Source organism: Bicyclus anynana, chromosome 24 (genome assembly GCF_947172395.1).
Source record: "Bicyclus anynana chromosome 24, ilBicAnyn1.1, whole genome shotgun sequence".
Classification (NCBI taxonomy): Eukaryota; Metazoa; Arthropoda; class Insecta; order Lepidoptera; family Nymphalidae; genus Bicyclus; species Bicyclus anynana.
In genome coordinates, this window is record NC_069106.1 from 10,369,995 (window position 1) to 10,383,453 (window position 13,459).

The window sequence follows — 13,459 nt, forward strand, 5'->3', positions numbered from 1 at the left end:
ATAGTACGGTTGACAACCCTACTGTACAAGGCAGGCTTTGTTTAGTGGACCGCTTAAATACGAGAAGGGTGATAATGATAATTTCTCTGTTCTACTCCTAATTCGATAGACAGAAAGGCTTTTCATGTCGCGGAGTCCTAAACAGCCTTAAACGGCCTGAAAAACGGAATCAAGAGTGAAAAGCACTGGTAATCACCCGCCGACCCCATCGCAATAAACCAGGCGCGCTTATTTACAGTTTCTCAGCAGTATATCGTTCACAACGTAGGGTTGTCACGAGGGAAATACCTACGGGAATAAAAAAAGAGAAAAAAAGGGATGACAAAGATTTCGGATTAGTTTTCAAATGATAATTTAGTTTTAAACTACGATTGGACGAATGAAAAATATATCTATTGAGAAGAACCTGTAGGAAATAGCATGTGTTATGTTCAAAAGAGAGTTTTCTTAATTCTCTGCGTGTGTGAGTCTGCCAATCCGCATTAGGCCAGCGTGGTGGACTATTGGCCTAATCCCTCTAATTCTGAAAGGAGACTTGAGCTCAGCAGTGAGCCGAATATGGGTTAATAATGATGATGATGAATGTTCGAAAGAAAGAAAATACTGAATAACCTTTTAAATGGTCCTTACAATTAGTGGCGTGCACTTCATACATGCAAATATGTACTGCCTACCCTAAGGATTAATTACAAACATACATTGGAAAGGGATTTTCCACTTTCTATAATTTCTATGTACCTACAATGCATATCCTATATAGTTAAAAGCCTAGTGCGCGCCCCTACTCATAATAATCCTTATAATAGCCGTTATGCCTATTTTAATAAATAGCTTGAAACATTGTGAAATAGCAATAGGCACATATTTCGACGAGCCGATAGAAGATAAAGAGAACAACAGTTGATCGACTACGTATCGTTACACCAACAAAGTTACACAACAGACATCAAGCAAGTCACAGAATGCAGGCCGCTTAGACCGCTTAGGAAGTCCCACTAACAGCTGGTTACAGCAGGCGTTAGACCGTCATGTTTAAATTAAAAATAATAATAATAATAATAAAAATCATTTTATTTCATGCCAGAGACTCATATACAAAATGTACAATATACATTGAGTAACGTACTACAGAAAAGCAAACCAAAATTAAACCAAGAGTCACAGAATCTAATATTGAAAATTAAAAAAAAAATAAACTTAAACAAAGTCTATATCTAACGATGGACATCCATGGGCTGATGTGATGGTGCTGACGATGATACGCTTAAAAAAACAATAGGTAAATGGGGAGTAACTATTTGTCAACTTGTTACTAGCACTGTAGTTTAGTAGGTTGCAACGGCAGCAATATTCCAGTGCTCTGCTTTCAGTGACCTATTGACTGCACAATATGCTTACTCGTACTCTACATACACCGTTACCTATCTGGAGTCATATTTAGTCAACGTCCAGGGGCGTAGCTACAGCCATATCAAAGATACGGGGCCCTGGATCACAAGGGCCCCTTACGTGTGGAAGCAAAAATTAGTAAAATGTAGGTAATCCACAACCTCTATTTTACCCTGGTTAAGCGTCCGCCTAAAAGTTAGAAACATACATAGGTTAAGTCACTGTCATATTTATTTTAATGCATTTTTGTTCCTTTTATGAGAAACCCTTCAGGTACTGTTACACATGCTCGAAAATAGCATGCTAAAAACGTGCTCTTAAGTATGCTCCATACGAGCATGTTTATCATCAGTTTACATTTGCTAGCAATAAGCGTGCTATTTTTAACTATGCTCCTGAATAAGCATGCTCAAAGCAAACATTCCAATTACACACGCTAATTTGTATCTATCGCTCTCTGTTTATAGTATCGTGTTAGACAGGGAGAGTTGAAGGTGAAGAGAATGCAGAATAGCAATGCTGATCGACTAGCATACTCAATAAGTAAACCTGTTCAGACGCGCTAAAAGCACGCCCCCGTCCACCCACGCAGCAAGTAGCATGCTAATAAATCGCACAACTCTTTTGAGCAAGCTCAAAATAAGCATGCCCATTATTAGCAATGTTGCGATACACATGCTAATAAGTAGAAACTGCTCAATAGTAGCATGCTTTCTTGCTTGAAATGAGCATTTGTAACAGTAGGGCTCTCAACTAATATTGATATAGGGCCCCTCCGAGGCACGCTACGCCACTGTCAACGTCAATGATCACGCGAGTACTAATAATAATAATAATAATTGTTTATTTGCAAGAATTATTGTTCTTTACAACATTCAACTAAATTAATAATATTAAACGTGGTGAAAAAGTAAAAAAAAATACAAACAGTCACAATTACCAAAATAAATGAAGATAAATACACAATCGCAATAACTAAATTAAATTAAATGAAATTACAAACAAAGACGAAAAAATAACACCAACAGTCGTTACCAAATGAAATGAAAAATTACTTATGACTTATGTCTAAAGATGAGGACATGCTGAATTGAGACGTTTTTAGTTTAAGGCTCTTAGATTAAAACAAACAGGTGGCAACCCTAGCAAGTTAGGCGCGGCATACATCAGTGAGCGGCTGTGGCGCTGGATTCCGATACTGAGTGGAAAATATCGTACTTCGAACACGAGCCTACGTATCTGTACTTACGACCGTTGGGCGTTCTAATGGGCCTCCTCACGACAGGCAACATACACGTCTCTGATTATATTTAGAACTAACGGACGCCCGTGACTTCGTCCGCCTTTAGACCTCGTTAATCCGGCCCTCTTGCAAAATATATTCTTAGCAGATGTCGACAGACTGTAAACTACTTTGTAAACTTTTGAGGTGCGTCAGTGGCGCAGTGGTATGCGCGGTGGATTTACATGATCTCGATTGAGGTTTTCTTTGGTCCAGGTCTGGCTGGTGGGAGGCTTTGGCCGTGGTTAGTTACCACCCTACCGACAAAGACCGTAAAGCGATTTAGCATTCCGGTACGATGTCGTGTAGAAACCGAAAGGTGTGTGGATTTTTATCCTCCTCCTAACAAGTTAGCCCGCTTCCAGCTTAGATTACATCATCACTTACCATCAGGTGAGATTGTAGTCAAGGGCTAACTTGTAAAAAATAAAAAAAAGTAAGTCAAAGTATATATATTATTAAGATAGAAACATACCCTTCAAATGAAAACACAGTAATACTGATTGGTGACCTTTGCTGCTATATACATTCTTACGTCATCATCATCATATCAGCCGATGGACGTCCACTGCAGGACATAGGCCTTTTGTAGGCACTTCCAAACATCACGATACCGACGAATGGCGGTATATCCATTCCTACAGGCTAGATTATAAAATACCTCAGGTCGGTGTTAACATCGGCGCGAGTAATCTAGTACTGCGCTGACCAACCCGCATGCCCAGCGTGGTCAGTATCGGGCAAAACTTTATTTGGACCGAACAAATACTTACGTATGTTATCGTCGCATTGCAACGACTTGCGGTACGGATGGGTTCAGTGTGCTCGTGGCGGTCGAGCCGTCCACATCTTGTTTTATAATTCTTTATGGATTACTTGGGATAGGCGGGGAGAGTGAATTGAGTGGAAAAGGGCAGTGTTTGTTAACAGTCAAAGGATCCTTTAATCCTACACACAACGTTCATATGTTCGTGACTTCACTCAAGGTCATTCTCTGCCATTCTAGGGTCTTATTTTGGTTACAGTTTGATTTGTTAATTAAGTTGTCCTGACAAATGTTGTGAATCATAACCTTTGTTCGACATTAATTTTCTTAATTTTGTAATCTTTTCTGAGTCTGCTAAAACGTACAATGCTAAAAATATGCAACCGTCCTTTTTTTCCAACCGGCATTTTCTCGCAGTTGATCACAATCTGTAGATGTGCCTAAAATCGCTCTTACTTAGTAAATGCCTATTCCTTTACATTGTTACTTCGCAAGGGTATTGCCAGCTTGTAGCCTACGGGGAGCAAGTTAATTTTATTATGGAGGATGAGAAAGATAATTAATTGTACATACAGTCATGAACATGAAGCTTTACATTAATAATTAAATAAACCAAAGATTTTGGTTCCTATATCTTAATATATATTTAGCAAAACTCAGAAGTATATTGTATTTAAAAAATAGGAAACCCAAAGTTGAACAAAGGTATATTTATAATTCACAACTTATTTCAGGACAATTTAACTACTATGGACAGGACAAATGGACTAAAAAGAAAAAACAAGTAGGTATCACAATATCTGTATAAAGTTCTGACTAAATTCTTTATTTTGCCGCATGCGATGACAAACATTTTTTGCCCGTTAGAAAGTATTTGTCCCCGCCTGCAGCATCACATGCTGAAACGATAATAATGGTAGAGAAAGCTGTAATAATAATGGGGGTAGGGAAGAACTAAGTTCACATAAATCATAGCAAACCTTTCATTTATAAATTTATTTTATCTTTTTTTCAGCTGATCTTCTTCCTTCTTTTTCCTTCCTTTACGACGCCTTACGACAGTCGAGTACCTAATAAGAAACAAGTGATAACCCTAACAAGTTGGCGCAGTATAGACAGGACTCTGATACGATAGTGGAAAATATTGTACTTGAAACAAGAGACGACGTATGCACTTACGACCATTGGGCACTCTAATGGGGCGCCTCACGAGTCAGAACAGACAGCATATACGACTTTTATTGAATTTGGATATGAAATCAAAATAAAGCGAAAAGTCTTGGAATGGGAAAGCTATAATAACCACAGGGGTAGTGTATGAGCAGGAAAGAAGTAAATTCACATAAGTCAAAGCAAAGCTTGACCTGGTGAATATATTTATGTTATCTCCTTTCAGCTGATCCCACTGACTTCCATTACAACGCCTAGACAGTCAAGTACCTAATAAGAAACAAGTGATAACCCTAACAAGTTGGCGCAGTATAGACTCCGATACGATAGTGGAAAATATTGTACTTGAAACAAGAAACGACGTAGGCACTTACGACCATTGGTTACTCTAATGGGGTCAGATGGCATATACGGCTCTTATTGAATTTGGATTTGAAATCGAAACAATGCGAAAAGTCCTAGGCATAAAAAAGCCAACAGAGGCTTATCATTACTAGTCCAGTTAGTTACGACTTGGGCTCTCAACAATTTCTCCTCACAAATAATTGAATATTTCATCATCATCATTAACAATAACAAATTCGGCTGACTGTAAAACACGAGTCTCCTCTCAGAATAAGAGGGGTTAGGTCTAAGTCCACCACGCAGACCCAACGCGGATTGCATTCCAAATTTCAGTCAAATCGGTTCAGTAGTTACGGCGTTAAAGAGTAACAAACATACAAACATCCATACAAACTTTTGCGTTTATAATATTAGTAGGATAAATATCGTTGTTCCACTGAGATATTTTGTATAACAACTGTTTTCTCTGCCTTATTACCGAATAAAGTGACTCCGTACATCGTAAAAGCAATTCACGGTAATTCAAAATGTCACATGTAACACGTCGCATTTCTCGTAATGATTTCGCTACATAACGACTCAACACTCGCGCGAGAAATGTTTATTGCGAAACTTGCTGTATATTGTGGTTTTGCCTGTGTAGATCACGTTCCTATAGGAATCATATCAACCCATACTCGGCTCACTGCTGAGCGAGTCTCCTCTTAGAATGAGAGGGGTTAAGCCAATAGTCCACCACGCTCGCCCAATGCGGATTGGCAGACTTCACACACGCAGAGAATTGAGAAAATTATGCAGGTTTCCTCTCGATGTTTTTGCTTCAGCGTTTGAGACACGTGATATTTAATTTCTTAAAATGCACTCAACTGAAAAGTTGATGGTGCATGCCCCAGACCGGATTCTAACCCACACCCTCCGGAACCGGAGGCAAAGGTCTTATCCAACTGTGCTATCACGACGGAATATCGAGATAAAAATATGCTGTTCCAGGACTATAGGTTGTAGTCCATGTCAATTAGTCAATAAAAGTTAGTAGGCGGATTTAGAGTGGTGATAAATACTTTGTTTTACTATGAATAGATTACTTGTAACGTGATATTTATTGACTATCTGACCTTTACGAAAGAAAGATCAGAGTTTCCTAAAACAAACACGATACTAACAGTGCTCAACAACAATTGGACAAGAAAAGTATTAGAGGTTAACAAGATATTAGCTAAAGACGTCCCTATGGACACCTATAATAAACGCTTCCATTTTTAGGTTAAGTTATACAGCATTAATGTTGCAAAGAGTAACTCGTTCGGTGGAGTAGACATTATTTTCTCTGAGAGCCTGGGATAGCTTGTCTTTCGTAATTTATTTTCAACTTTCGTTATTTTTAACCGACTTCAAAAAAGAAGGAGGTTTCCAATTCGTCGGAATCATTTTATTAAAAATGAAAATTTGTAGAAATACGTTAAGTGACTATTATTTATGGAGTTTAGATCGTGGTGACTTTGGGAGATAACAGGTTTTTAGAGTCTACACTGTCAATATGTAAAGTCATGAAAAATCATCTCCCTAGTCGCCTAACTTAGCTTCATGGAAACCCTTTGCTAAAGATCTTAAAGATCATGACGCTTAGTTGGTTCTTACAAGTAGGTACATGATATTTTTGAAAGGTTGCCACGATGGTAAGTGACTAGCAACATGGTTATTCATATTAAAACAAGGAAAATATACTTTATTCATCTTGGCAAACACTCGTTAAACATTACATCACACTAATATTATAAAAGCGAAAATTTGTTTGTAAGTGTGTATGCTTATTCCTCCTTTGCGCTGCGGCTACAAAAGCGATTTGGCTGAATTATGGAATAGAATTAGATTTTACTATGGAATAACATAAAAGGCTACTTTCATGCCGGAAAAATCAATGGTTCCTGCGAGATTTGTGAAAAACTGAATTCCACGCAGATGAAGTACCGGGCGTCCGCTAGTATTTTATAAATGGTTTATTATTAACATATAAAAAAAATAATAAAGACCCACGGGTCTGATTCTTTGCGAATGGGATATGAAAGCACAGACTGTCTCCCCTGCTACGGGGTAGACTACAATCCTTGACTCTAAGTTAGTATGGTAGCAAATAAATGAAGTTGGAACGCCTTGGGACTAATACATTTACTGGGCGACCTCCTCTGATTCCCTGAACGTGGCCTGTACAAAACTCTGGAGAAACTTGCTTGACATTTTGACTCTACTTAATGATAAATCGTTTTGTGTAATTACACAATAAGATTCTGGATAAAAAAATTTTAATAAAAAAAATACAACCGACTTCAAAACCAAAAAACGTAACCAGTAAACTAAAAAGCGAAAAATAACATCATAATATGTTCTACCTGCTGATCAGTATGAAGGCGGTGCTAAGCCGGTGATGTATTAATTCGAGCCATTTAGATTTTGCAGACAGTGTTGTTTCATGTGGTCCTGTCAGAAATGGCTTAAATCAAGACAACACCGGCTAAGCACCGCCTTCATACTGATCAGCAGGTAGAACATATTATGATGTTATTTTTCGCTTTTTAGTTTACTGGTTACGTTTTTTGGTTTTGAAGTCGGTTGTATTTTTTTTATTAAAATTTTTATTATTTTTCCATTTTTAGTGTAAAATTTCATCTTAAACGAACACACCAGACCCCTAATGACAGTCACAACCCATCTTGGTACAAAATTCTCAGCAATACAAATTAATCAAGCCCAAGCACAAGGTAGCTACCGTACACCGTTAAGGGGTTCCCTTAATTGACCTTGGTCTTCATCATCAGACCCCTAATGACAGTCACAACCCATCTTGGTACAAAGTTCTCAGCAATACGAATTAATCAAGGCCAAACACAAGGAAGTTACTGTAAACTGTTAAGGAGTTCCCTTAATTGTCCTTGGTCTTCATCACCAAACCCCTAAATGATAGTCACAACCTATCTATGTGGAAAGTTCTCATTAATACAAATAAATCAAGCCCAAACACAAGGTAACTGCTGTAAATCGCCGAGGAGTTCCCTCGTCTGTTTTATGGCTCCATCATCAGATCGATTTTAAACCTTTATGAAATTGTAGTGCTTAAAAGTACTAAATGGAAAAGTTGACGAACACACTAGACACCCATATAATTTTCGAAAGTTCTCCTCAATTTCTCCAGGATTCCATCATCAGATCTTGACATGATGGCAATGGGACCAAATGGGGACTATACCGTTTCAAACAAAAAAAGAATTTTTGAAATCGGTCCAGGCGTCTTTGAGTAATCGGTGTACATACATAAAAAAAAAAAAAAAAAAATACCGACCGAATTGAGAACCTCCTCCTTTTTGAAGTCGGTTAAAAACCGTGATTTTTTCAAACCTGAAAAATATCTATTTTAAATAAAATCTTCTTAACAAAAAAATTTAGCCGACTTCAAAATCACAAAAATAAACTAAAATGCGAAAAAGTAACATCGTATGTGCTACCTTCTGATCACTTTAAAAGCGGTGTAAAGCCAGTGGCGTATTAATTAAAGCCGTTTCTGGAAGAACCACGGGATAGAACTGTCTTTAAATCCTGTAAGTTAATGATTTAATCGGCTTTAGTTAAGGCATCATTGTGTTGGCACCGCCTTCAAAGTGATCAGAAGGTAGCATATACGATGTTATTTTTCGCTTTTTAGTTTATTTTTGTGATTTTTAAGTCGGTTAAATTTTTGTTAAAAAGATTTTTTTTTCTGTTTTTAGTGAGTACTAGCATTTAATTTTCATAGAAATCGGTTTAGTAATCTTGTGTTAAAATTAAAATAACGAAATGGCCCGTACTCGGCAGCGCCACAGTACACAGTACACTTAGTGGCGCACAGTACACAGTATTTATTTAATTACGGAACCGATGTTCATGAAAATTAAATGGGACCAATGTGAAACTATATTCTTTCAAACAAAAAAAGAATTTTTAAAATTAATTAAGAAATGACGAAGTTATGCGGTAACAAACATAAAAAGAAACATACGCGTTGAATGGAGAACCTCCTCCTTTTTTTTTGAAGTCGGTTAAAAAACATACGTTTTGTACTTTGTCCTTTTTTGTGGCTTATTAGATACAAATCATACTTCGGAAGTCATTTAGACTGAATTACAATCATTTAAACTTTCATGTATCAGAAGTGGGATTTCAAACACAACAAAACAACCTTGGGCAAACACTTTAAAATTGTATTGTGAGATCCATACAAAAAACCATTCGGACATTATCAGGAGCACTTTACGAAGATTTAGAGATGCAAACGACGTGTAAGCTTCATTACCTTTTAGCATTTTTAACCTGTCCATTCAGTATTCACTGCTATTAAAATAGGGTCACCAGTGGTTTTGTGAACGCAGGACAAGTAAAATGTTTTTTATGTAAAAACTTCTCCTCTGTAAGACGTAATTTTAATGTTTCAGGGTCGTTTCATGAAGTATTTGACTTTATTACACTAGCTGACGGATACATAGGAATACGGGGTTAATATGTAGCCTATAGCCTTCCTCGATAAATGGGCTATCTAACACTGAAAAAATTTTTGAAATTGGACCAATAGCTCCTGAGATTAGCACGTTCAATCAAACAAACTCTTCAGCTTTATAATATTAGTATAGATGATGACATGCTATCGTATTCTAGTTCTGGTTTTTCGGAGTGCATAGCATATTTGAAGCCTACGGAATTAGTTGCCATTTCCCTTTCGCTTTGCTAGTAACCATTAGTTTTGTGAAGTTATCTCCCTCTTTTCTGTGCTTATCAATCAATTAACACAAGATAGCTACTGTAAACCGTTGAGGAGTTCCTTTTTCGTCTTCATCATTAGGCCTCTAATAACAGTCACAACTTATCTAGGTGAAAAATCCTCAGATTTAATATTGATTGATTTTGATAAACTTAACAGGCATAAACACAAGATCCACTATCATTAACAACATATATTCGGCTCACTGTTGAGCACGAGTCTCTCCTCTGAATGACAGGGGTTAGGCTAATAGTCCACCGCGCTGGCCCAGTGCGGATTGGCAGACTTCACTCCCGTAGATAATTCAGAAAATTCTCAAGTATGCAGGTTTCCTCATGATGTTTTTCCTTCACGGTTTGTGACACGTTACATTTAATTTTTTAAAAATCACATAACTAAGAAGTTGGAGGTGTATGCCCCGGACTAGATTCGAGCTTACCTTCCGAATCGAAGGCTGTGGTCAAGTCCACTGGGCTAACACGGCCAGAAATACAAGATAATCCTTCTTATTGCACATCAGAACACTGCTGATATTTAGCGGAATGCTAAGCGTGGCAGCAATATTTTCCCGGAAATAGCTCTACTTACCTCTACCTACTATTAATTCATCATAATCAGCCTGTATCCGTCCACTGCTGGACATACGCCTTTCTGAGAGCGCGCCACCACACACGATCCTCCGCCTTTTTTTTTACGTTATATAGGCTAGCGCTTGGCAGCAATCATGCTTGACAGTAAGCGATGATGCAGCCTAAGGTGGAACGCGCTTGCCTAGAAAATGCCTAATCACTCTTAACTTGAATATACCCATGTTGTAGGTGGTAGGGAAAACGGAAGCTGGAAGGGCATTCCATAATTTCGCAGTGCGGATCAGGAACGAAGAACCGAAACGCTTCGTACGAGTCCAGGGGACATCAACTACGTATGGATGAAGACCTCTGCGATGCTTGGCAGTTCTATGGTAAAAAGGTGAAGAGGGAACTAGATCGAAAAGTTCCTGAGCGCTCTCTCCGAAATAAATCCTGTAGAACACCAACAGACAGGCAACTTTTCGGCGATGCTCCAATGATTGCAATTTCGCATTAGTTAGCGCCTTCCTCATCCAACCCCTTCCTTCTTGATGTCGTCGGACCATCTTGCTGGGGAGCGTCCTACACGGCGCTTTCTGGTACGCGGTCTCCACTCCAGAACACGTCTGCCCCAGCGGCCATCTGGTCTGCAACAAATATGGCCTGCCCACTGCTACTTCACCTATGGGCTACGTCGATTGATTTAGTTCTAATACGGATTCCCTAATTTCGGATTTTATCCTTCAGAGAGACTCCTAACATAGCTCTCTCCATTGCTCGCTGAGCGACTATAATTTTGTGGATAAGGCCAAGCGTTAGTGTCCACGTTTCCGCTCCTTACGTCATCATCTTTCATGTCCTACTTTTCAATATTCAGCATGGCTACCACATTTGGCATGAAATACAAAATTTTACTCTAATCCACATATAATAAGGTTCATTTTCATTCGCAAGCTATTGGAGAAGCGTTCGCAGAATATTTTCCAAGTAATCCTCACCTTAACGATGCAACTAGTAACTGTGATTAGTTTCCGTGAGAGGAAAATTTTTCTTTTCCCGATTTTCGAAGCGATAATTCGTTTTGTCGTTAAATTGTTTGAAACGACGAGTTTATTACTCTTTATATAAGAATGGATTTTAAAATTGCATTTTAAAACCCTAGTTAGACTCTACCAAATGAAATCGTGACATGAAAAATGCAGAAAATTCTAAAAATCCGTTTGTGGCGTCACTAGCTTTATCAGGAAAAAGATTTTTAATAAAGTGTTTTTTCGAGTGCTTATAAACAGTTAAAATTGCACGATACCAAAACATAAATGGGATTTTTTATGTTTTTGGTTTTGTCTGTCTATTACATGATCATCATCATTATCAACCCTATACGGCTCACTGCTGAGCTCGAGTCTCCTCTCAGAATGAGAGGGGTTAGGACAATTATAGTCCACCACGCTGGCCCAATGCGAATTTGCAGACTTCACACACGCAGAGAATTAAGAAAATTCTCTGGTATGCTGCTGGTATGTCAGTGGTCTTGCTAGTCGTAAAAGACCACTGACATATTTCACGGTTACTGAGTCTTGTATGCCTAGTGGCAGTTCGATACTGTGACTATCGCGTTAACGTAAACGCGAATTTCTAAGGAATTCTTAACAGCGCCATCCAGTGGCACTACTGCACAATTGTTTCAATTCCTTACAAATTCGCGTTTACTTTTACGCGATTGTCACAGTATGAAAACATTAAAAACTAGGCACTCTGGAGTCTGAAACGACTGATATGTTTGAATGGAGCTCTGAACTCATAATTTGTTAGCCTTCAGGATTCGTTAAAATACACACGGTCGAGCAAATGGTATATTACAGCAACTACATAGTCTATGAGCCAGTGGAAACTTTAATATTGATACATGATATTTACTTGCCCTTAGCTCTTCCTCTCTATAAATCAGTTTAATTTCTTGTTTACAATCACTTTTTGTAAATGATTGATCTGTTGATTTTTATAGCAATGGGAGACTAAAGAGGATAGCCGTCTGCTAAGCTAGAAAAACTCGAATTTTTTATAGGATATGGTAGGATCATGTCGTACAATACGTTGCCTTCCAATTGAGGCAAAAGTATCAACCTCATGTGCCTTTGTTACATTAGCAATGAACTCTTTAAACAGGATCAGAACACATGTAAATGAGAATAATAAAAAAAAAAACTTGAGATTTGTCAAGATACACCCGGATAGAACGAAGTTTTTATTATTTTTTATTAATTATTATGTAAAAAAAACATGTAGGTATACACTCAACAAAAATAATCGTAACAACACCACAGTGTTCAATGCGAAATAGTAAGACATAACGAAAGTAACTGGCTTGCTTTCTATGAGAGAGAGAGTAATACGCGCAGGCCATCACGGCAATACGGCAAACTTTTGGTCTTATTTTTTTCCGTCCAGCCCCCTTTCGGAACGCGCGATAAGGAACTTCGTTCCAAAATTATTCTTTTGTACTTTGTAATAATTTGAAGCATACGTAAACGTAAACGTCAATTTGTAAGGAATTGAAACAATTGAACTCTTTTCAAACAACTCTGCAAATTTTGACACTGGCTCCTGAACTTTATATCAAAACCGCATGCAGCCAGTCACGGGCGAAAAAATTTTTGAAATGTTAAGTTGCAACATTTTACCTATTTTGGGGACATCATTAAATGTTTGCACAGTTGTCTGTGAAGCAGACCGAATTAAACAACGGAAATGAAAAATACTTAGTTGTTTTTTGTGCAAGCAAAATTGCTATTTGATGATGATGATGAGTAGGTACCTTTTTTATTCTTTACAAGTTAGCCTTTGACTTATAATCTCACCTGATGGGTAAGTGATGCTGAAAGACTAAGCAAAGATACTGCGACAAGTTTAACTTATATGGCCACGTTATAATACATAGTTTAACTTATTTTTAACGGCCTCCGTGGCGCAACCGAAAGAAACCGAAAGAGGTGTGGATTTTCATCCTCTTCCTAACAAGTTAGCCATGCATCTTAGATTGCATCGTCACTTACCATCAGGTGATATTGTAATCAAGGGCTAACTTGTAAAGAATAAAAAAAACCTACTGTCGCCACAAATCTCGCCTCAAATTACGTCAAGTGTGAACGTGCCCT